General features: G+C 35.7%; 1 pseudogene; it reads left to right on the top strand.

Annotated features, from left to right (window-relative positions):
• Positions 1–10,909: 10,909 nt before the first annotated feature.
• On the top strand, positions 10,910–11,026 carry LOC145248368 (5S ribosomal RNA; annotated as a pseudogene).
• The last annotated feature ends 11,972 nt before the right edge of the window (positions 11,027–22,998 follow it).

The following is a 22,998-nucleotide window of genomic DNA, read 5'->3' as shown; positions in this document are numbered from 1 at the left end:
ATAAGAAGTGAACTGTTCAGAAAAAACATGATACTCGTATACACACGTCTCAGTTTCTTTTCGTTTTTATTTTACTTCTTTTTTTTAGTGAATTTAACGCCACGTTTAATATAGGGCAACGCCGCGTACATCTGCTAGTATACTATATTATTGATAGCAGTATAACAGGCAGGGGTGACGGTGACTAAATGGTTAATGGCACAGATAGGAAACCTTGAGGTGTCAAGTTCGAATCTACTTCGGTGCTAAACTTTCGAAAAGGAAGTAGATTAAATAAATAGATGTATCTTCTTAAAAAAAAAGAAGAAGAAGAACACGCCCAACATTAAAAAAAACATTACGTTTCTGAATTTTTTAGATGATTTATTATTCGCATTATTTGGATTCTTTGGACTACTGTTCTCATCTTGGGTTTCATTTGTATTTTTAGGTCGCCCAAACTGATCAATTTTCAAAAATATAATTGCCAATTACTTAGGACCTCTATTCAGTTACGGCTGATGGAACGAGTGCATGCTATCACCGTATAGTAAATAAACGGGTTCCGTTCAACATCTGTCCAAATTCCTGACTTTGACAAAAACATTCCCGAATTCAAGATATATCCGAAGAAAGTCGGAGGTTACATTGCTTTCCCGACTGCTGGAATACCGCCTCTGTGGTACCAGTCTTCAAAACTTCTGGTGAAAGAACTTACCCACTAAATTATCGCCCCATTAGCCTCCTCCCGCTTTTCGCCAAAATATTTGAGTCCTTAGTTCATCAAGCCCTAGTCCAGCACCTAACAGCTGCTAAACTCCTGACTGACAAACAATATGGACTCAGGCAAGCCCGTTCAACAGCAGATATCTTAACTGTAGTTTCTGAACGTATATACCGTTCATTGGACAAAACAGGGGAGGGTAGAGCGGTGGCCCTTGATCTATCTAAGGCTTTTGACAGGGTATGGCACGATGGTCTTCTAAGGAAAATTAGATCATATGGAATCACTGGAAGAATTCATAATGTAATTAAATCCTTCTTAAGTAATAGAAAAATCAAAGTTGTCCTCGACGGTCGTACATCTAAACAATATGACATAAATGCGGGAGTACCTCAGGGGTCTATCCTTGGACCTCTATTATTACTGATATTCATAAATGACCTCCCTGATAAAATTGTTTCGGAGATGGGTATATTTGCCGATGACACCACTCTCTATAACAGATATGAGGTGAAAACAAATGAACACATATCCAAGGAAATGGGAGAAACACTGGAGGATGACCTCCAATCTGTAGTGGAATGGGGACAAAAATGGTTGGTCACATTCAATGCTGCTAAGAATAAGCTTGTTTCCTTCAATAACTACAAGAAACCTTCTCTACCACCAATAGCAATGGACAAGAACACATTGCCTGAAAGTACTTCTTTTAAACTCCTCGGCCTAACGTGTACAGGGAATATGAACTGGAATAGATACATTGAGAGCATTGCTAAGGCTGCTGCAAGGAAGGTTGGCTCCCTCTACCGTGCTAGAAAACTACTTACGCCTGACAGTATCCTATACCTCTATAAGGCCACCATTCGCCCATGTATGGAGTACTGTTGTCACATCTGGGCTGGTGCATCTGCTGCTTGTCTCTCGCTCCTGGACAGGGTTCAAAAGAGAGTCGCCAACCTGATAGGTCCTGAACTGTCATCTAGGCTTCAGCCTCTGTCCCATCGACGAGATGTTGCATCCCTCTGCCTGTTCTACAAATACTTTAATGGTGAATGCTCTGACGAACTGCAAACACTTGTACCTCCCCGACGTAACTACCCCCGACAAACTCGACAAGCTACTAAGTCTCATCCCTTTACAGTAGAGATCCCTAGGTGCAAGAAAGCCTTTTACTCCGATAGTTTCTTCCCTAGAACTGCGAGTCTTTGGAACTCCCTTCCGGGATTCTGCTTTCCCAACTGCACTAATATGCAGAAGTTCAAGTGTAATGTTAACAAACATCTTTCTACTCATCTCCCTTCATAATGACCCCGCTAATTAAGTCCCTGATAGTAGCCCCCTGCTTCAAAGTGGCACTGTGCCTTGTTTAGGGTGAAAATTGAATTAAAAAAAAAATAACTAAAAAAATCGACCGAAATATTGTGAAAATGACACTCAAGATGAGAATAGTAGCCCGAAAGAATCCAAATAATATGATTTTAATCAATACACCGTCTTAAATTTTCTGTGATTCGGTCGCGTAGTTTTAGCGCCTATCCGTGCCTAATAGACATACAGGTAGCACAATACTGAATTTATAAACATTTTATTGAGAGAATAAAAAAATGAGAGAATCTTTGCCCGGCAGATCTTATCGGTATTACTTGCAGCTACGCGATACGAAAATATTTTTTTTTGTTATTGGTATTTTCTTTTCGGGGTGTGGCCGGGGTGGATTTAATACTTCGGTTTTATGTTGTCTGCCAAATTATTTTATCTTTTATCTTTGATTCACTCACCTTGGCAACTTTTGTTCTTGGCGTTGTTTCAATCTTCCTTTTTATTTCTGTTCCCGATCTGTTCTTCATCTTTTTATTGTTCTAAGATGCGTCCTCAAACCCACAAAAGAGACTGTCTGTCGGTCGGTTCAGCAATCGATCTGTTAAAGTTGAGTTTGAAAAAAAACAAAACAACAAAAACATTGTCATCACTAAACACAGTTTATTATTTAAATACGCACGAGCGTCTTTGTAATAGGATTCATCGGTTACATGTAAACGAAGCTATTATAAACCTGACATGGTCGTGACATGATACGAGAAAGGAAGGGTAACGAAGCGATCCCAGCAAAATCTAATGACCCCAATGATGCTGTGGAGGGGGGTGAATATAACAAAATACAAAAATCTTATGTACAGCACGAACAGAATCTTAGAAAAATCTCCATCATTGTAATAATTATAGGAAGCACTGGATTCATAAAAGATAATACAAAACTACCTGGCGTATATACCAGGTGAACCAAGCGCAAAGGAGATACGAACATTTACATTTAAAGGCACGATTAGAATCTTTAAAAAAAGATCGTTCGGCTGGACTGTCTGGGATATCAGGTGAATGTCTGGCTTGCAAAATAAAATAAAATTAAAAAAAAAAAAAGAAACCAAAAAACAGTGGATTATAAAGCTTCCGAATCGTTTTTTTTTTTTTTTTTGAAGGGCGTTTAATCAAGATGAGATATTTGACAGAAAGTCTGTTCGTTTTTCTGTCACAGTTAAGTCTGTATTCTCAATTCCATCGCTGAACACACAGATTGAATGGACGCATTTAAAGATCTCGTCATTTTTTTAGTTCTTTATTATTATTATTATTATTATTATTATTATTATTATTATTATTATTATTATTATTATTATTATTATTATTATTATAATAATAATAATAATAATAATAATAATAATAATAATAATATCTTTCCTTTTATTCATTCCGATCATCGCCTTATTCTCCTCCTTCACTTTTATCTGACCTTCTTCGTCCCATTTCTCTTTCTTTCCTTCTCTGCTCCACTTCATCCGATATTTATCTTCCTTTCATGACGTCAAACACCTTACCACTCCCCCTTTTCTCTGAAATTACTTATATCGCTCCAAACACCTCCTGCCTATTTCTCCATGTCTTTCCACTTTCTTTATATCTTGTTCCCCCCGTCTCCCCCCCCCCTCTCTCTCTCTCTCTCTCTCTCCTCTCTCTCCTCTTTCTCTCTCTCGATTGCATCTGCTCCCATTAGAATTTTATTAATTGCCCATTTCAACTTCGGTTGCCTTGTTCTTTTTCGGCTCGTACTTGTCATGCTCGGCCAGCCATTTTGGTCAGTCGGTCGACTGGACTCTCTCACCCACTGCCTAGGCGACACATTCACTCTATCGAACAAGAGTGTTATGAATACAATTAATATTAGGATATATTCCGACGGAATGCATGAAAAATAGAATAATTAAAAAAAAAAAAAGTAGACAAACCGTAAAATATGAGAGAAAAAATTCAAAACAATATCATATAAATACGGGTGTGCCCCAGAAGTCGATCCTTCAACCTTTATATATCCTCATATTCATAAATGATCTGCGTAATAAAATTGTCTCCGAGATGGGTATATTTGCTGACGACACCTCGCCCTATGACAGATACGAGGAAAAAACGAATGAACACATATACCAAGCAATGGCAGAAAACCTAGAGGAAGACCTCCAGTCTGTAGTAGAATGGGGGCATTCAATTTGGTCCAGATCAAAGTGTAGTATCTGTTCTTCAGATGCTGCAGGCTATGACTAGCTATGACTAGCTATGACTAGCAAAGACCAGATGTGGGGGCAACCCCACATGCCTGACCATTAACCAGCTCCCATTTCCCACCTCTCGGGAGCTGGTCCCCTTTTTCCCTTCCCCCTCCCTTCACTCCTCACATTAAAAATCGGCCTTGTGCCTAATTTGCTCGGTGGGGGAGCAAATAAATACCATCTGTTCTTCAGATGCTGCACTTCCATTTCTTGTTCTCTTTCGGTGGAGGAGAAATCCTTTACGACTGAGACAATTTTTATTTTTGTACCTTTTCTCCACGTTAAAAAAACGGCCCTGGTGTCTAACTCTGTCCCGTGGGGAGGCATAGTAAATAGGTACATTCAATACTGCCAAGACTAAGCTTCATTCTTGAAATAATTGCAAGAAACCTTCTCAACATAACCTTAATGGCTAATGATACATTACCTGGAAGTACTTTGTTTAATCTCCTCGGCAAGAAACATGGATTGGAGCAGATACACTGAGTGCATTGCCAAGAATGCTGCAAAGAAAGTGGGCTCTTTCTACCGTGCTAGGTAGTTACTTACGCCTCAGCTTATCTTATATTTCTACAAGGCTACTATTCGCTCATATATAAAGTATTGTTGGCACATCTGCTACTAGTTTCTTAGACAGTGTTCAAAAGAGAGTCGCCAACTTAATCCCGCACTGTTACATAGGTTTCAACCTCTGTATTATCGACGAAATGTTGCATCATTCTGCCTGTTTTACAAGTGTTTTAATGGTAGGTGTTCAAACAAGCCTTTGTATCCACTTGATATGAAAACCTTTATCAAGCAGCAAAATCCCACCCCTACACAGTAGATATCTATAGATGCTAGAAAGCCTTCTATTCTAATAAAGGGTGACAAAAAAAAAACGGGGCCCGTGTACACTTTGAATTGGAGCCCGTTTTTTTAGGTCACCATAGTAGTTTCTTCCCTAGGACTGGTAGACTTTGGAATTCTAGCCCAGGTCCCTGCATTACTGACTGTACTGACATACAGAAGGTCAAGTGTAATGCAAACAGACATATTGCTGCTCAACTTCCTACATAGTATCCTTGCAAATTATATCCCAGATAGTAACCTCCCTCCCCTACATCAAACTTGCACCGTGTCTTGTTTGGAGTAAAAATGCAATAATAACAAAAATTAAGTCTAAAAATACATCTGTATTTCGTTTATCTTTTCGTGAAAGTGAACAGAAATGTAATTGCAGATATCTTGATAAAGAAGAATGTGTACCGCAAACAACGGTACAATTACTATACCCGATCGTACAGTGTACCGCGAACCCTGCTAAAAGGAAAGGTTTGATAAATATGACAAAAGCAGAAAGTCTATTTATATATCTATAAAAGTGAAGGTGTCTGTCTGTCTGTCTTTCTGTCTGTCTGTGTATCTGTGTACATTTTCCTCCGCAATATCTCTGTCAATTTTCAGTCTACAGACTCGAAATTTGATATACAGGGTACTGAGATTTGGGAACATCTATGTGATCGGTTTTCGGCCAGTAAATTGGCTGTTAAGGGGTCAAAATTCAACGATTTGACCTTTGAGAACTCTACCAAACTCCTCCCACATTTTGGGGTCTAAACACTTCAAATTCTAGATATAGGTTCCTTGGACATGGATCTAACTTAATAACTTGATTTGAGTCCGAAACATTAAATGTTAAGGGGTCATAATAAGGGTCAAAGTTTTTTTTTTTAAATTGACCTCTGCGGTATCTTCCAAATTACTCAGACAATTACTTGTCTAAACATTTGAAATTTTACATAAAGCGTATTCAGAGATAAGGCAAGCTTTTTCATCGGTTTGGGTCGAAAATTTTTAGTTACCAATATATAAATGTATGTATGTATGTTTGCATGTCTTCCTAAAACTTTCGACAGAGCGACGGATTTTATCAAGATCAGTATCGTTTTAAAATTCGACCTTTCATATGATAAATATGGAAAAATTGGCTAAAAACATTAATATCTTCACCTTCAACTAGGCACTTTTCTACAGGGAGGGGGCCACTTTTTTCGCCGATATTTTTGGAAGCTATCCTCTCCTTTAGATTGTCTAGCCTTAATTTTAAAAAAATGTCACTTCTGGTTTGGCGGTGGTCATAACAGTATAATCGTCAGGTTTTTACCCCGTTCTTTTCCTCCTTGAATTTTTAAGATGAATTTGTGTTTGTATGTCTCAGGGAGAAAATAGAGAATTTTCTATTTCATTCCCCATTTCAGTCATGTAAATTATTTACAAATAAAATGTTATAAAACAAACAAACAAAAATTTTAAGCTTTAAATATATTTCAAAGAAATAAATTACACCTGGTGCTAAAATATTGAATTCATCGATCGGTTTAGTTTAAAAAAAAAAACAAAAAAAAAAAGCGAAAAAAACAACAAAAAATATAATTGTCGTGAAAAATGCTTCTAACTTTAAACTATTTGGAAATACTCAATGAAAAGTTATATTTATTATTAAAATAACGGACTGAAAAAATGTTCTCATATAAAATTTGTTTGTTTTGCATAATAAAATGAAATATTCGACTTTTTTTCGATAGAAATAAAACTTGAAAAACTAGTTCATTTACTTTTATATTTTGCTTGATTAGCATTATCCGAATATGCAATTATAATTGTTGAAATTATATCATTATCCAAATGGAGAATTGTTTTTTTTTCTCTTTAGGAGAAGGAAATCCATGTACGTTTGGACTACCTTCATAAAATTACCACAGTTATTCTCTAAGGCAACGAAAAATATTTTTTTATGGCCACGTGGTTGAACACAGGAAACTTTAGGCACCCTTTACTTTCGTGTTGATCTGGTAATGACGTCACGCTGTCATGTTCACCGGCCTCCTCTCTCGGTAGCCGACTAACGATAACTATACTGTTCTGATGACTACCGTATCCTCATTAATCCTTATTATTAAGAGGCCTCCAAGCCTTGATAAGTGGTGACTTCCTATTAAAAAAAGCCGAGATCGCTGCTACTCGTTTTAGTAGATAGGAACAGAGTTGCTAAGGTAGTTGTAAATCGTCGTCTGTCGAAAACTGCTATTTCGGTTATGGCTGCTGTTGTCGGATCTTCATGCTGCCTGACGGTGAGTTTTCAGGTAAGCCTTGATATCAATGACGAGCGTCAAAAACGCACCTTTTGTATACAGGTAATAAGCTGCTGCTGATATTACTCCCATTCTGTCACCTAGTTAGATGGCCATTAGAAGGATGCGCAGAAAGAGGCGAAATAGTATCTATAAATGTCACGTGCGTCGAAGTTGTCGAAAGGTTATGATCCGAGTTTGTTGTTAGTAGTGCACAATTCTTATCGATCCCCAACAAGGAAATGTGTTACATATAATGGTTGTTTTATTCTATGTATCATCACGAGGTTAAGATCACCCAAGTTAAGCTACGTTAAGCCTCGTCCTTGTATGTGCTCTTTTCATTATATCGTCGTCTTGCACTTCTTGCTATTGTACCAAAGCATTGCCGATTCAGGAGAGGTATGATTGGAGATTGCAGAACCCTTACAACACTATTATATGCGTAGCTACCCTTACGGGGGTTATTTGTTGTCTTTTGAGACTAAACGTAGGCATCGCATCGGTACATGCAGTGAGATATCTAATTCCACACATCTGAGGTACATGCAGTGAGATATCTAATTTCACAACTAATTTCAAAACTCATTTCACCAATAATTTCAGAACTCGTTTCACCACTAATTTCACAACTAATTTCACAACTAATTTCACAACTCATTTCACCACTCATTTAACAACTCATTTCACAACAGATTTCAAAACTCATTTCACAACTGATTTTACCAATAATTTCACAACTCATTTCACCAATAATTTCACAGCTCATTTCACAACTCATTTCACAACTTATTTCACCACTCATTTCACAACTCATTTAACAACTCATTTCACCACTAATTTCAAAACTCATTTCAAAACTCATTTCACAACTCATTCCAAAACTCATTTCACAACTCATTTCAAAACTCATTTCACAACTCATTTTACCAATAATTTCACAACTCATTTCACCAATAATTTCACAACTCATTTCACAACTCATTTCACAACTCATTTCACAACTTATTTCACCACTCATTTCACAACTCATTTCACCACTAATTTCAAAACTCATTTCACAACTCATTCCAAAACTCATTTCACAACTTATTTCAAAACTCATTTTACCAATAATTTCACAACTCATTTCACAACTCATTTCAAAACGACGAAAACTATTAAATCAACCGTAAATCGAGATTATCACATTAAAATTACATTATAATATAATTGGTAAATATATCGACACTCTTCTGTAATTATTATTAGAGTTTCGAGTTTGCTAGTATATATATTAACTGGTATATATCTAGATAGCTTAAGATACAGGAAGTGTTTGGACATAATCGTGAGAATGAAAATCGATAATGCCAATAAGATGATATGACGTGATATATATGCGACCCAAAATTATGGAAGAAAACTCTGTTTGTGTCTTGATGTATTACTTAAGCATGGCAGATATGTTTACAATGGACTAACAAACATATAATCTAAACAGTTATATTTTTAAACGATACGCTCTCTCTCTCTCTCTCTCTCTCTCTCTCTCTGTCTATCTTTCTTTCTCTGAAACCCACTACAGTACGATAATCATGGCTAGTTGTAATTAATTGCCACTCGATTGGTGGATGCAACTCAGTAAACCTATTGTATTTTGGCATTTACTTGTCGAATTATCTCATAAGAAAATTATATCTTTGATTTTAAACAAACCATGCCAACAACTAATTGACATATATATGCAACGACAACGGTCGTCGGGGCAATGGCGGAAAACAACAATTGTGGGTTTACGGATCGACGGTCTCCTCGGTGATAAAAAGCAGGAAACAATGTATAGTTTTAAATAATTGTCGATCGCATGATAGTTATGAGCTGATTAAGGACTAGACACGTATGTCACACAATGGGTGACATACGAAATTGAACGTTTACAATGTATCATGTATAACAGGTTTCAGCATTTAAAATTATTACTATTCCGTATAGAAGAGAAAAGAAAAGTGAACCTTCCCATCAGTATATTTTTATGAGAATCGCTCCAGACAAGACATGAAACTACTCGATGTAAGCTAAAAATAAATATTACTTTAAGGTAAAAAAATCTAGCCAAAGATAAATGTTTGATACATAGATTCCGACCTCCCCCCCCACACACAAAAAACAGCAATTCTTCTCCATTTGTCAGAAAAATCGCTCATGGAATGTGAGGACTAAAGGACAAAATAAAAGGAAGCGAGAATTACGAAGCTGCTGAAAGAAACCTTTAGGTCTACTCTGTACTCTGCGGTAAGAAATCAAACAAGACAGCACACGAGTGCAGTCACACGATTAAGCAGATATATACGAGTATACTAGCAAAATGTAAGAAGAAAAGCTCAAAATGATGACATCACAATATATAATTAACAGACGGGAATGCGTGGCAGTGTTCAGCACGCGCAAAGTCGTGGGATAATAGGAAAACGTGTAGATATATTGTCGGAGATGGGACGACCTATATCTTCGTCAACAACTACAGACACGCTGATTATCTTTTGAATAATAGCATCCATATTGATAATCATTCCGTTTGTTGTTCTATGTGCAAGGTTTACTCTCTTTACGTATCTGTATATTTATTATATCGACCGTCGTGAAGTATGCGTTGTATAATAAATATTTACAAAGACAATGGAATGCAAGTGCGTGTTTATTATTTGAATTATTCGGACTACTGTTCTCATCTCGAGTGTTATTTTCACAACATTTTGGTCGACATAAATCTCCAACCTTCTTCAGTTGTATCTTGTCGAATTCAGGATTTTTTTTTGTTGAACTCAAGAATCCACACGGAATTTCGAAAGAAACGATTTATTCAATACAAATGGGTAGCATGTTCTTATTCCGTCAGTCATAACCAGATGGAAGTCCTTAGTAATTCACAGTTATATTTTGATATTATGAGTATTACCCGCATCGAAGATTGAATCTTCAATCTCTAGAAGACTAAATTTTACCAAGTATTTTATCTGTTAGACAAAGACGCCTTTCGGACAAATGCCCGAGAGCCCTATATTTTCGAGTAGATTTTGATCCCTGATAAAAGATGAATCGTTTGTAAGAAGAAAAAAAATCATAAAAAAACAACACCTACAGTACCGGTAAGTTGTTCAAAATAGATTCAGAAAAACATAGCACATTATGCTACAAAAGTGTGTTTAATGAACGGCTTACAATGGATCATCGGCAATTGGTATCATCTATTTAGATTAAAAACATTGATCGTTAGAAATAGAAATAAAATCGATCTCCTTCTGTCACTATGGGATATACAGGTAAACTATACTGTAATCCTCAGCTGAAAATTGCACATATACAAGATGGTGACACCATAACAAATAACAAATGTCAGCGGTTGACAGCATCGCCTTAGAATAAATTATTCCCAGGCTGAGGTTTTATATAACTAATGAACCCAAAGCCTTCAAAGAACTAGGTAGAGATAATGTACTATGTTTTAACTAAGGATATACGGCATAATCGCGTTGCCACACTGGTTCTCATCAGATCACCGAAGTTAAGCAACGTTGAGCCTGGTTAGTACCAGATGGGTGACCATTTGGGAATTCTAGGTGCTGTATGTGCTCTCTGCTTATCTCGGCATTTGTTTCCAGTCGTCCTGTACTTCACTTGCCACTGATATGCAACAATGTCATCTTAGGAGATGTGTGGTTGGAGATTGCGCACCTCCTGCCACAAAAATTTTATGCGCAGGCAACCTTTCGTGGGTATCCATAGTCTGTCAAAGACTGAAAGAGCTTGTTTTTTTTTGTTTTTGTTTTTAAACTAAGGCAGCTACGTAAACATTTGTTGTGTTTGTAAGTTTATATGTGCGTTTTATTTACTGCTGTATTTCTATTAAGAAGACAGAAAACACGATGGAACATAAAAGTGAAGAATTGACCGACGGGAAACAAGTAAATGGAATAGACAATTTGCATGGTGGCAGTATAGAATCCGACTAAAAGCGAACCGGAACACACGTATAAAGTCAACTTTTGAACATAGCCGGTTATATACTATATATTTTTTTTGCAATGATTATGTATCTAAGAGAGTAAATCGATATTATATCTCTGCTACTTTGTCTGTATGTCTAATTGGTCATTCCACTTTTTCTCGACTGGGCCTATCTGGCCGAAATTTTGGATGGACTTTTATCCATCTAATTTATAAAAGGCAAAATGAGCGCGAGCGTTTGTTCATGTCCACGAAAGGCTTTTTGCATCGACGTTCTCGCGTTGGATAGATTCCACGAGACGTTTTCGCATATGTCCCAGATGGTAAGATCTCGCATTCGCAAACGGACATTGTCTCTATCTTTTCTTTTTAAAACGAAATTCCCATTGTGTCGTCGTCTCGGGTGTTTGTTTAGCTTTTTCGTATAAAGTGAAAGTGTTTGCAAAAGCAGCAAAGCATTCTTGCCCTTCGGTCCAGGATTGATGCTTCACTTAAGTTAATTGGTCCTTGGTCAATGTAGGGAAACTTTTCATACTGAGAAAATTACTATTTATTTGGATACTATCAGAATGCCCTCTTTTGCGGGGGGGGGCTTGTTTTCCCCTCATTAAAAACGACCTTGTGCATAATTTGCTTTCGTGGGGAAGCAAATAAATAAAACGACAGAAAGCGGGAAGCTTAACTGGCCCCCGGCCAGATTTAAAAGCAACGTTCATTTCTGCGCAAGCATGGCGACTCCTATGATTCTTAAGATAATTATTAACTCATTGCGTTCACTATTCTCTTTGTCCTAATGGTTAGCGAGGAAGACTAATTACCCTACGTTTTCGAGTTCGATCCCATCTCTTTCTATATTTTTTTTTTATTTCGTCCTTGTGCCAATATCCTCCACCCGAGTAAAAATTAATTACCAACTCATTGAATTTACTGTCCTCTTTTTTTCACGTTATTTTTCTCCTCTGCGATACGGGTTCGAGCCTGCCTGCCTACTAGCACTTTTTTGTTCAATACACACCTACAAACACCCGGACACCCGGACATCCGGACAACGCCGGGCACCCAGACTAGTAAAATGATTAAACAGTATGGTATTCGTTCGATGCACGGCTAGCAAGAAATTAATGGAAATTGATAGTGATTAGTCAGCACAATACTACATTTTATCGATTTAGCTGAACTCTTGTATGGACCTTTATTATGGAAGAAAACTCTGTTTGTGTTTTGATGTATTACTTAAGCATGACAGATATGTTTACAATGGACTAACAAACATATAATCTAAACAGTTATATTTTTAAACGATACGCCCGCTCTATCTGTCTGTCTGTCCGTCTGTCTGTCTATCTTTCTTTCCCTGAAATCCACTACAATACGATAATCATGGCTAGTTGTAATTAATTGCCACTCGATTGGTGGATACAACTCAGTAAACCTATTGTTTTTTTTTGTTTTTTTTTTGGAATTTACTTGTCGAATTATCTCATAAGAAAATTATATCTTTGATTTTAAGCAAACCATGCCAACAACTAATTGACATATATATGCAACGACAACGGTCGTCGGGGCAAGCTGAAGTCTTGTATGTACCTTTGTTATGATCGGTTGCAGCGAACTAAGTATTATGGAATCCGTCCGATGCACAGTTAGAAAATCTGAAATTTTGGCATAAAGCAGTCGTTCTAAGTCAAGGACTATAACTTGCGCGTTTTTAAAGTCGAGTTTTTATTATTTAGATTCTGCAGATTGTCGTTCTAATCTTGGGTGTTATCTTTACAATGGTTCGTTCAATGTAACCTCCAACGTCTTCGGAAATGCAATTAGGAATCATTGAATATTTTTACACGACCACAGCTGACAGAACAAGAGCCAACTATCCCCGTGGGTTAGTTAAATGTTTCCGTCCGAAATTCCGAACATATTTCCCTAGTTCAACATAACGCTTCTCGGGTTTAACAAGGTGCATTTGAAGAAGGTCGGAGGTTATATCTTTATGTTGGCCGCTTGCTTCATAGCAAGTTTTTGTTTGGGTAGCAAATTTCATTCTATAATAATGTAGGTAATACTATTTACAACAAGCAAACGCAACCAGAAATGAACAAGAAAAGGTGAGAACTAGAAGCGGTTTATGCACTTGAATGACCTCGTAACAGTTGGGAACACAATTTAGAATTAAAAACTGTTCGAGTCAAGAAAGTTGGGGATACTTTACTGTAAGGTCACCGTCATTTTATCACATGTGATGTGAAACAAATACTTCAACAAAATTTTTTTTCCAGATGGAAAACTGACGCTTCATTAAACAGACGAAATTTCTTTCATTTAAACATAAAAATGCAACTAAAATTACAGAATGACCTTCCCGCAATGTCAGCCATGGAATCGTAGATAAAAATGAAAATATCCTCTGCAATCCAACCATTTTTGTTAAATGAAAAAACTATAACCATTTAAATATATAAAAACATTTCTCTTTGACTGGAGTGATAAAACGAAGAAAAACGAATATTGACATGAAATATGTATGAATTAAATGAATATTAAAATTAAATATGCAAATTAATATTGGCTGCATACTATTTTTCATCTTGATTGTTATGCACTGATGAATCCTATCCGTGAATGGTTGGTAAATCCCATAAATATGACTATTTACGATATGAACGTAAACCTCCAGAATAATGTAACTTACAACTTAATTTGTCAAATATCTTATCGACTACACAACATGTACTTGCAAACAATTCTAATATGAATCTTAGGAGTCTTAAATCTATTTTTGTCTTTAAATATACAATCTTACGACTCGTCACTATAATTACTATTTATGACGACATATTATTTTTATCATTCAAACATGGTACTGTTCAAATATATGGATAAGTGGCAGTTTTAGAACTACTTTAAAGCTTCACCGCTCACTAATTTTTCGATCAAATTTCGAACAATTATTACAGTTTATAGATCACCTTCTCAGCTATATTGCGAAAAAAGAAATTCAATTTTTGTTCAGTAAAACAAAAGTTATGATGAATTTACTGGCGTATAAAACTGTAAAAAAAACGTTGGGAGGGGAGCGATGTTTTTATGGTTGGTTTCCATAGCAATCACGTCGCTTCAACGACTACTATTGCTATCAATACACCGCTCTTGCGACAAGAGAAGTAATAAGTGAAACAGAAAAAATGAAATAATGAAAGGGAGAAAATTGGAGGATTTTATTGAAAGCAGACGAGTGCCGTACATTATTATTACATATGTGTATATGTGTATGTAATGTTTATGGGGCAAAAATAAGGCTGAAATTAAACAAAGAACAAGTGAATTTGCTGGAAGCTTGGAAAAAATCATGGATTACAATAGAAAAATTCGAGCATGAAAAGTAATATGGTTAAGCTTAAACAAGGAAAAGTAAAGGACTAGTGGTTAAAACTAGAAAAGAAAAGGGCAAAATATTCTAGTAAAAAATATAATAAATTTATAACTTAAAATATTGCAGCATTAGGAAGTTTTTTAAAATTCAATTTATAACATTATATAATCAATTCTTAATGCTGCAATATTTTAAGTCATAAATTTATTATATTTTTTACTAGAATATCTTTTCCTTGCGTATACTCATTAGAAAAAAAAAACAGAAATGTTTTCTTAGAATGTAATGGGTGAACATCGAAGCGAAATAAAAAAAATCGTATGGTATATTCGGCGTTTCATCCACTCTAGGATTCCTCAGGCTTATTTGCTTTTTTTTCTAATCATAAGCCTGAAGAATCCTAGAGTGGATGAAACGCCGAATATTCAGTGTAGCTTAATCGTCATATATATTTTATAAATTACTAACTAGCTATACCTACGTATTGAGCACTTTTGAAGTAAATACTTAAAGTTTACGCATGAATCTATACTTTCGTATATTAATTTTATGTAAGTAAATGAAGTAGTTATATATATATATATACAAAATATATTTTAGTCATCGACATACAGACCTGTTTCGTTGTTTCACAACTCATCAGTGCCGCTAGACTAACACCTCTCCCAAGCCGAGGATCGAACCTAGAACCGTCGTGATGATAGTCGGCAGTCCTACCCCCAGACTACGGAATCGGTGGCCGAAATTAAACTGTCGGAATGCGTATTTAAATAAACATCCGTCCGCTACTCGTAGAGGGCTCAAACGTTTTGTTTGTAAACAAATTGCGAGCTTCGCATTATTTCAGCTAAATTAAGTAGCGAGTAAGATAATTTACGAGAGTGCTCTACCAAAGAGGGGAGCTTTATAAAATATATTTTAGTCATCGACATACAGACCTGTTTCGTTGTTTCACAACTCATCAGTGCCGCTAGACTAACACCTCTCCCAAGCCGAGGATCGAACCTAGAACCGTCGTGATGACAGTCGGCAGTCCTACCCCCAGACTACGGAATCGGTGGCCGAAATTAAACTGTCGGAATGCGTATTTAAATAAACATCCGTCCGCTACTCGTAGAGGGCTCAAACGTTTTGTTTGTAAACAAATTGCGAGCTTCGCATTATTTCAGCTAAATTAAGTAGCGAGTAAGATAATTTACGAGAGTGCTCTACCAAAGAGGGGAGCTTTATAAAATATATATACATATAAGTGTGTGTGTGTGTGTGAGAGAGAGATAGATAGATAGATAGATAGATAGATATGTATAATTTTGTTTTATAATTAATTATTCACATATTGTTTTAAATGCTATACTCAGTCAACTTTTTATGTCGCCGAACATGTAATACAAATTATCAACCCTCATATCAAATTTCAGAAACATAATGAGAGTTTAGGCCAATATTATTTAAACCAACCTAATGTACAGACCTTCTGTGGCTGTGTTGATATGTGTTTGTTTTAGCTTCAATATTTATAGGTAAAGAGACATAGTCGGGACGGGTGAAGTATAAAAAGGACGATATATATTTAAATGTTCAAACCGATGCCACACACTTAAAATCGCCACTTAAAACGGAAACGTAATAACAGTATAAGAAAGTCTAGCAACATTGGACAACGATTGTGACAGCCCTTCTTCAAATGCACATGTGTATTTCTATTCTACTCAACAACACGACATATGCAAATCACTATTCATTTTTTTTTCTCAAGTGCGTCCTTCTCTATGTAAAGAACACCGTCAGCTTCTCGTGTGGCTAACATCTAAAACATTTGAAACTGGCATGAGGCGGGAAGTGCATTTATTTCCGGCGTCTGGCGTCAAACATCTGACATGGATCCTGCCTAATTGGCAATCAGTTAGTGTCACGCTCCCATTGGTAAGGATATGGGGATCAAGATTCAAGGTGAGGGGTCAAGTAGGGATCTCCTACTTTGTTTTTTTTTTTTTGTTTTTGTTTTTTGGATAAGGTGTCTAACGGAGGTGTCAATTTTGTTGTTTTTAACGCAAGTGATACGCTTCTGAATTTTTTAGATGAAAATTGCTTATTCGTGACATTTGGATTTATCAGACTACTTGTCTCATCTTAAGTGTTATCTGCACAAAGTTTTCGGAAAGACCCGTGACTAAATGATTAGATTATTTGGAAAAAATTCAGTTGTGGAAGTAACATTTTCTAATCCTTAGTGTGGGCGGCCAACAATGCAATTGCCAATTAGGATTTTACCCAATCGTGGCTGACGAAACGAGAGTCTACTACACCAGTGAATTAAATAAAAGGTTACATTCGAAATTTTGAGCAGATTCGACAGAAATATTTACGAATTCGACAATAAACACCTGAAGAAGGCCGGAGATTATATCGACCGAAACATTCTGAAAATGGCAGTCAAGATGTGAACAGTAGTCCGAAGAATCATAATAATGCGATTAACGCGAGTGATTTTTAATTACTGATTGAAAATAAGTTGTAAAGCTTAAAGCAATTTTTCTCGAAAATCTATCAAACAGCCTCTAAACATTAAATGTTCTTAAGGTGATCTTTGATTTTGGAGGACATATCCCGAATATCCATCGAAGTAAATAAAAATTTCATATAAATAACTATATATATATATATATATATATATATATATATATATATATATATATATGCATACATATATATATACCAGCAGGGGTGCCCGGCGTTGCGCGGGTGTTTGGAGGTGTATGCTGTGCAAAAAAAGCAAAAAAAACAAAACAAATGGTTAATTTTTTAAAACTTTGACCCCTATTATGACCCCTTGAAATTTATTGTTTCGGGCTCAAATAACTTTATTAAGTTAGATCCAGGTTCAAGGAACCTATATCTAAAATTTCAAGTGTCTAGACCCAAAATTGTCGGAGGAGTTTGGTAGAGTTCTTAAAGGTCAAATCATTGAAATTTGACCCCTTAACAGCCAAATTTCTGGCTGACACCCGTCACATCGATTTTCCCAAATCTCAGTACCCGGTATTTCAAATTTCGAGTCTATAGACTAAAAATTGACAGATTTATTGCGTAGGGAAATGTACACAGACAGACAGACAGACACACAGACACACAGACAGACGGACAGACAGACAGACAGACACGTTCACTTTTATATATATAATTATTTTAATCATATAAATGAGCCCATATATCTCTTCAACTAACTGGTAATTTGTCTATTTGGAAATATATCTTATAAACAAGCAAATAAATAAATAAATAAATTGGAAACTAGAAACAAATGAACGGATAAAAGAGCGATGTACAGAATGAGAAATAAATAAATAAAATAAAATAAATAAATGAAGAAATAAATAAGCAAAACTTGTCAATCGGAAAATGAAGTCGCCACCAAAAAAAGAAACAACCATAAAAACCTAAGTTAGGGAATTAGCGACGATAAGAGTATAATTTAATTTCAGTTCAACTATAACCAATAAAACAATCGGCAAGTTAAAAGATTACTAAACCCTCACCACTGTGACGGCTTAACCACGCAGAATCATACTCCCCTCCTTCCTCGCTCATACTCCTTTCCTTTACCACACCTCCCTCCAAAACTGCTCACATTCACAATGTATATGCACCACTTTGTTACAGAACGTAAATCACACCCTAATATCTCATAAGAACAATTAAATGTTGACTCCCATTTCAATATTGATTCTTCTTTTTTTTTAGTCTGATGAAATGTTATACTTAAATTGGGATTCCACTGAAAAATATATGCACATTTGTAACACATAATGTTTGTAAAATAAACAAACTATATATATATATATATATATATATATATATATATATATATATATATATATATATATATATATGTATATATATATATGTATAAGCGAGAAAAGATACTGATAGAAATTCAGATGAAAAATCCTGATAGATATTACTTGAAGTAATACTTTCAAGGAGATCCTAGCCAAAAAGAACAGCTCAATATTTAAGAATAGAGCAATATACAAGTTTCGTGGTTCAATTTTAAATTCTGAAAAAAAAAAAAACATATAGAGACATATATTCGATTTAAGAATTTATTGCTTGACAAAGGAATATATAGAAGGGGTTATTTTAATTTCCTTAATCGATGGATTTTCAACAATGGCTCATATTATCAGAAATTTTTTTTCGATTCTGATTAAACCTCCTAACGCTAATATATATATATATATATATATATATATATATATATATATATATATATATATATATATATATATATATATAAACAAAAAAAACATACACCAAATTGAGTTGCATAGGATTTTTCTATATATTTAAATCACGCAAAATACATGCTAACCTATTCCTCAATTTTCAGATTGGAAAAAATATCTATGATTTTAATTGTTCTAATTCGCCCCTGTTGCCACATCTGGATAAGAGCTGCCCAGATACACCAATGGTCTGATCCCCATTTAGCCCCAATTGAAATAAAATTGAATGGCTTTTGTCTTGAAGCAGCACCCTGCTTTTACAAGCTTCTGAGACTGACCTTCACTTCTGACCATGTACGGAAGACATACATCAAATCTGTTGCCAAAGTTGCTTGAAAAATGGTTGGATCATTCTACCGCTCCAGAAGGTATTTCACTTGCGACGCAATTCGCTACTCATATAAGAGCCAAATACATCCTTAGATGGGGTACTGTTGTCACATCTGGACAGGAGCTGCTCAGCAACCCTATTTTGCTTAGATAGACTTCAAAACCGGCTTCTTAACCTAGTAGATGAAGCCCTTTTCTCGCCTCTGCAACCTCTTTCCACCAGAAGAGACGTTGGGTAAATGTCTGCTCTATCGTTATTTTCATTGCAAGTGCTCTTCTGAGCTCCAATCTATGTTCCACCTTGCCAAATATTCACAAAAACACTCGACTCCCTACAGCCACTGTATACGATTTATCTTACTCTCTATCTGTTCCTAAATCTAAACGCAGATTCCATGAACAAAACTTATTTCCTAGAACTGCCAGACTTCCCGGCCTGCTTCCCTGTCGATTATAATATGGTAGCCTTCAACTGGCCTGCATCTACTGGCCTGTTTCCTGGCCGATTACAATATGGTAGCCTTCAAGTACAATGTAAACAAGTTCTTGTTGAGCAATCCTCTTAAATAATAAAATCTTACCCATTCTAAACCATTATCGATTACTATATTACTACCTTACATTCATTAACCCTGATCTTCGAATGGTTTCGGGCCTTGATAAATGGTAATGTGATAACTGACTTGCAAAAAAAGCTTACTCAAATAGTGTAGTACATTATAATTAAAACCATCTTTTGTATAAACTGTGGTATTTATGAATTGGTGTGTAAAGTGAATAAGGACCTTTCTTAGTGATTGTACATATAAGGTTCAGATAATATGCCGTCTGTCATCTGAGATGGATGCTTGCAGGTGTGTTGCTCAAGGACCCATGCCGGATCATATTCTCTTTCTACTTTATATCAACTAGACGCCGGAAGTGGTTAGCTGAAACGTGATCCTATTGGAAGATAACGTCAAATTAGTATCTCGTGGAAGCGGAATTGACAACCTCAGACCTAGCTTTCAATATGCCTGGAAATGGCCTATTGAATGAGACTTATTCTTTAACTAGCCTGGGTACCCGGCGTTACCTGGGTGTTTGGAAGTGTGTGTTGAGCAAAAAAAAAAAGTGTGGTAGTAGGCAGGCAGGCCAGAACCTCAAATGTGAAAAAACGTGACGTCTCTGCTATTGCGCCCATCGCCAAACCGCAAGTGGCGAAGGTTTAAAATAAGGCTAGTCAATCGAAAAGAGAGATGAATTTCGAAAATATCGGCGAAAAAAGCGCTCCCCTCCTTGTAGAAAAATGTTCAGTTTAGGATGAAGGAGTTAATGTTTTAAGCCAATTTATCGATATTTGTCGTCCGAAGGGTCGAGCCTCAAAACGATACCAATTTCGTGAAAACCCGTCGCGTCTGACGAAAGTTTTAGACAGAAATACATACATACATACATACATACATACATACATACATACATACATACATAATACATACATACATACATACATACATACATACATGTAAGCAGACAGGTGAGATTTATATTATAAATGTCGATAAACACTGCCATATAGCAGACTGTTTTCCTTCCGACTCGTCTCTTACTTTCGGTCGTGACACTACTCTGTTCAAGGAGGCCATCGAGACAAAAGATAATAGCCATCTTTATTTTTATTTTTATTTTTTGAAAGCAAATTACTCACTGCATTCGCCTTTCAAGTCAGACACTACACTTCATCTTTCATATTATGTTTCCGTTAAGAAGTCACTCTTCTAGACAAAGGCAATTTGTATTTTCATCCAAATAATTATATTTTTCTTGTTACAATAATTATACAAACAAAAATAGCACTAAAGTGCTGCATCGTAGTGATCTCAAAAGTTTCAAAAGTATTTCTGACTTGAGTGCTATTAGATACAATTGAAACTAAAACATATACCTCTTTAGCGGAATTCGCTACCATATAACCATATGATACGTGGATATCAAAATTTGAAAAGTTTACTCAGTTAAGTGCATTGATGTATATTTACGTATGCGTGGGGGATGAAAATTAAGTCGACTTACTCCTACTAAATTCCAATTTTTCAACTTTGACCACGTAGCAGCTATCTATTCCGGACAAAAACCAAATCGAAGTTGTTACACAAGTTCAAATATCGTATATGTCGTGTTTCACGCTTGTAGACCAAAAATTGACAGAGTAGTCTGATAGAGAGCGTGCCACACGCACAAAACTAAGATCATATTGGGTTCCGATTTCGAATCTCGCTAGATACAACCACTCTGATGAGTCGTAGACGATGAAACACGTGTCAGTGGATAATTATATTTTAAAAATTATATTTTAAAAATAATATATATACCGTTCCCCATGTGGGGGTACCAAATTGGTTAAAAGGGAAAATTATTCCCAACTCGCATTTAAGTAAAAATGCACTTTCGTAAATCATTGAATTCATCCAAAGCATATCGCTAAAACAAAAACAAAAAACAAAACAACATCTATATATATATATATATATATATATATATATATATATATATATATATATATATATATATATATATATATATATATAATGTTGCTTGATTATATCTGCTTTTTTAAAATTTTATTTTCGTCTTTTAACAGTTCCATATTGAAACGATTTTCATCTACACTGACACGCATAAGTATTAGATGTATATTATTTTCTGTTATTACTCTGGTTTATATTCGTCATTTTGTCTAAGATTTGCTAAGCAATATCTCGTAAATTTGTTTTAGTTGTATGCAGAAGGAAAATATTAAACTCGTGGTTGAATTCATTTTTTTTATCGACGTTAATATCAATTTAAAACGGCCTCATAGTTATCATTATAGAATAATGGTGATTGTATGAAGTATATATATTTTTACAGAGCGATCATCACGTATCAAGGCCCGGAGGCCACTCGAGGATAAGGTTTTATGTGTATATTGTAGTCATTAGGACAATTGCGTAATAGTCATTTGCAGAAGTAATTAGGTATGATTAGATTATTTACGAGGACGGTTCAACAAGAACTTGTTTATGTTGCACTTGAAGATAATGATATTGTAGTCAGCTGGAAAGCAAACCAACGGAACAAAGTCCTACAGACAAGCAATTCTAGAGAAGAAGCCCTGTTCATGGAATTCATGTTTAGGTTAAGGCAATGATAGGAAGTGGAGGAATTTATTGATAGTAATTTTGTCTGGACGAGTGCTTTTGTGAAGGATTAGCGAGGGCGGACCATATATTGGAGCTCAGTCGAACACTTGCCATCAAAATCGGGAAAGAGCAGGAACAGGCTCGCAACGTTTCTTTTTGTGGGAAAGAGGCCGCAGAGAAGAGAAAAGGGCATCGCCTACTAGACTACGAAGTGTGTTTTGAACTCTGTCAAGCCAGGATAAGATGCTTCGAGCAGCTCCTGACTAGATATTGCAACAGTATTCAATCCTAGGAATGTACTTGGCTTTTATACAGATAGAGAATTGTTTCAGCAATGAAATATCTACTGGAGCGTGTAAGTTAAACTACAAACATTTTTCCAGCGACCTTGGCTATCGATGTGATGTATGTGCTCCATTTCAGATCAAGAGTGAAGATTAAACCAACAA

Source organism: Euprymna scolopes, chromosome 26, assembly GCF_053919585.1.
Source record: "Euprymna scolopes isolate OS-2025 chromosome 26, ASM5391958v1, whole genome shotgun sequence".
NCBI lineage: Eukaryota > Metazoa > Mollusca > Cephalopoda > Sepiida > Sepiolidae > Euprymna > Euprymna scolopes.
This window is presented reverse-complemented; position numbering and strand designations above follow the sequence as displayed.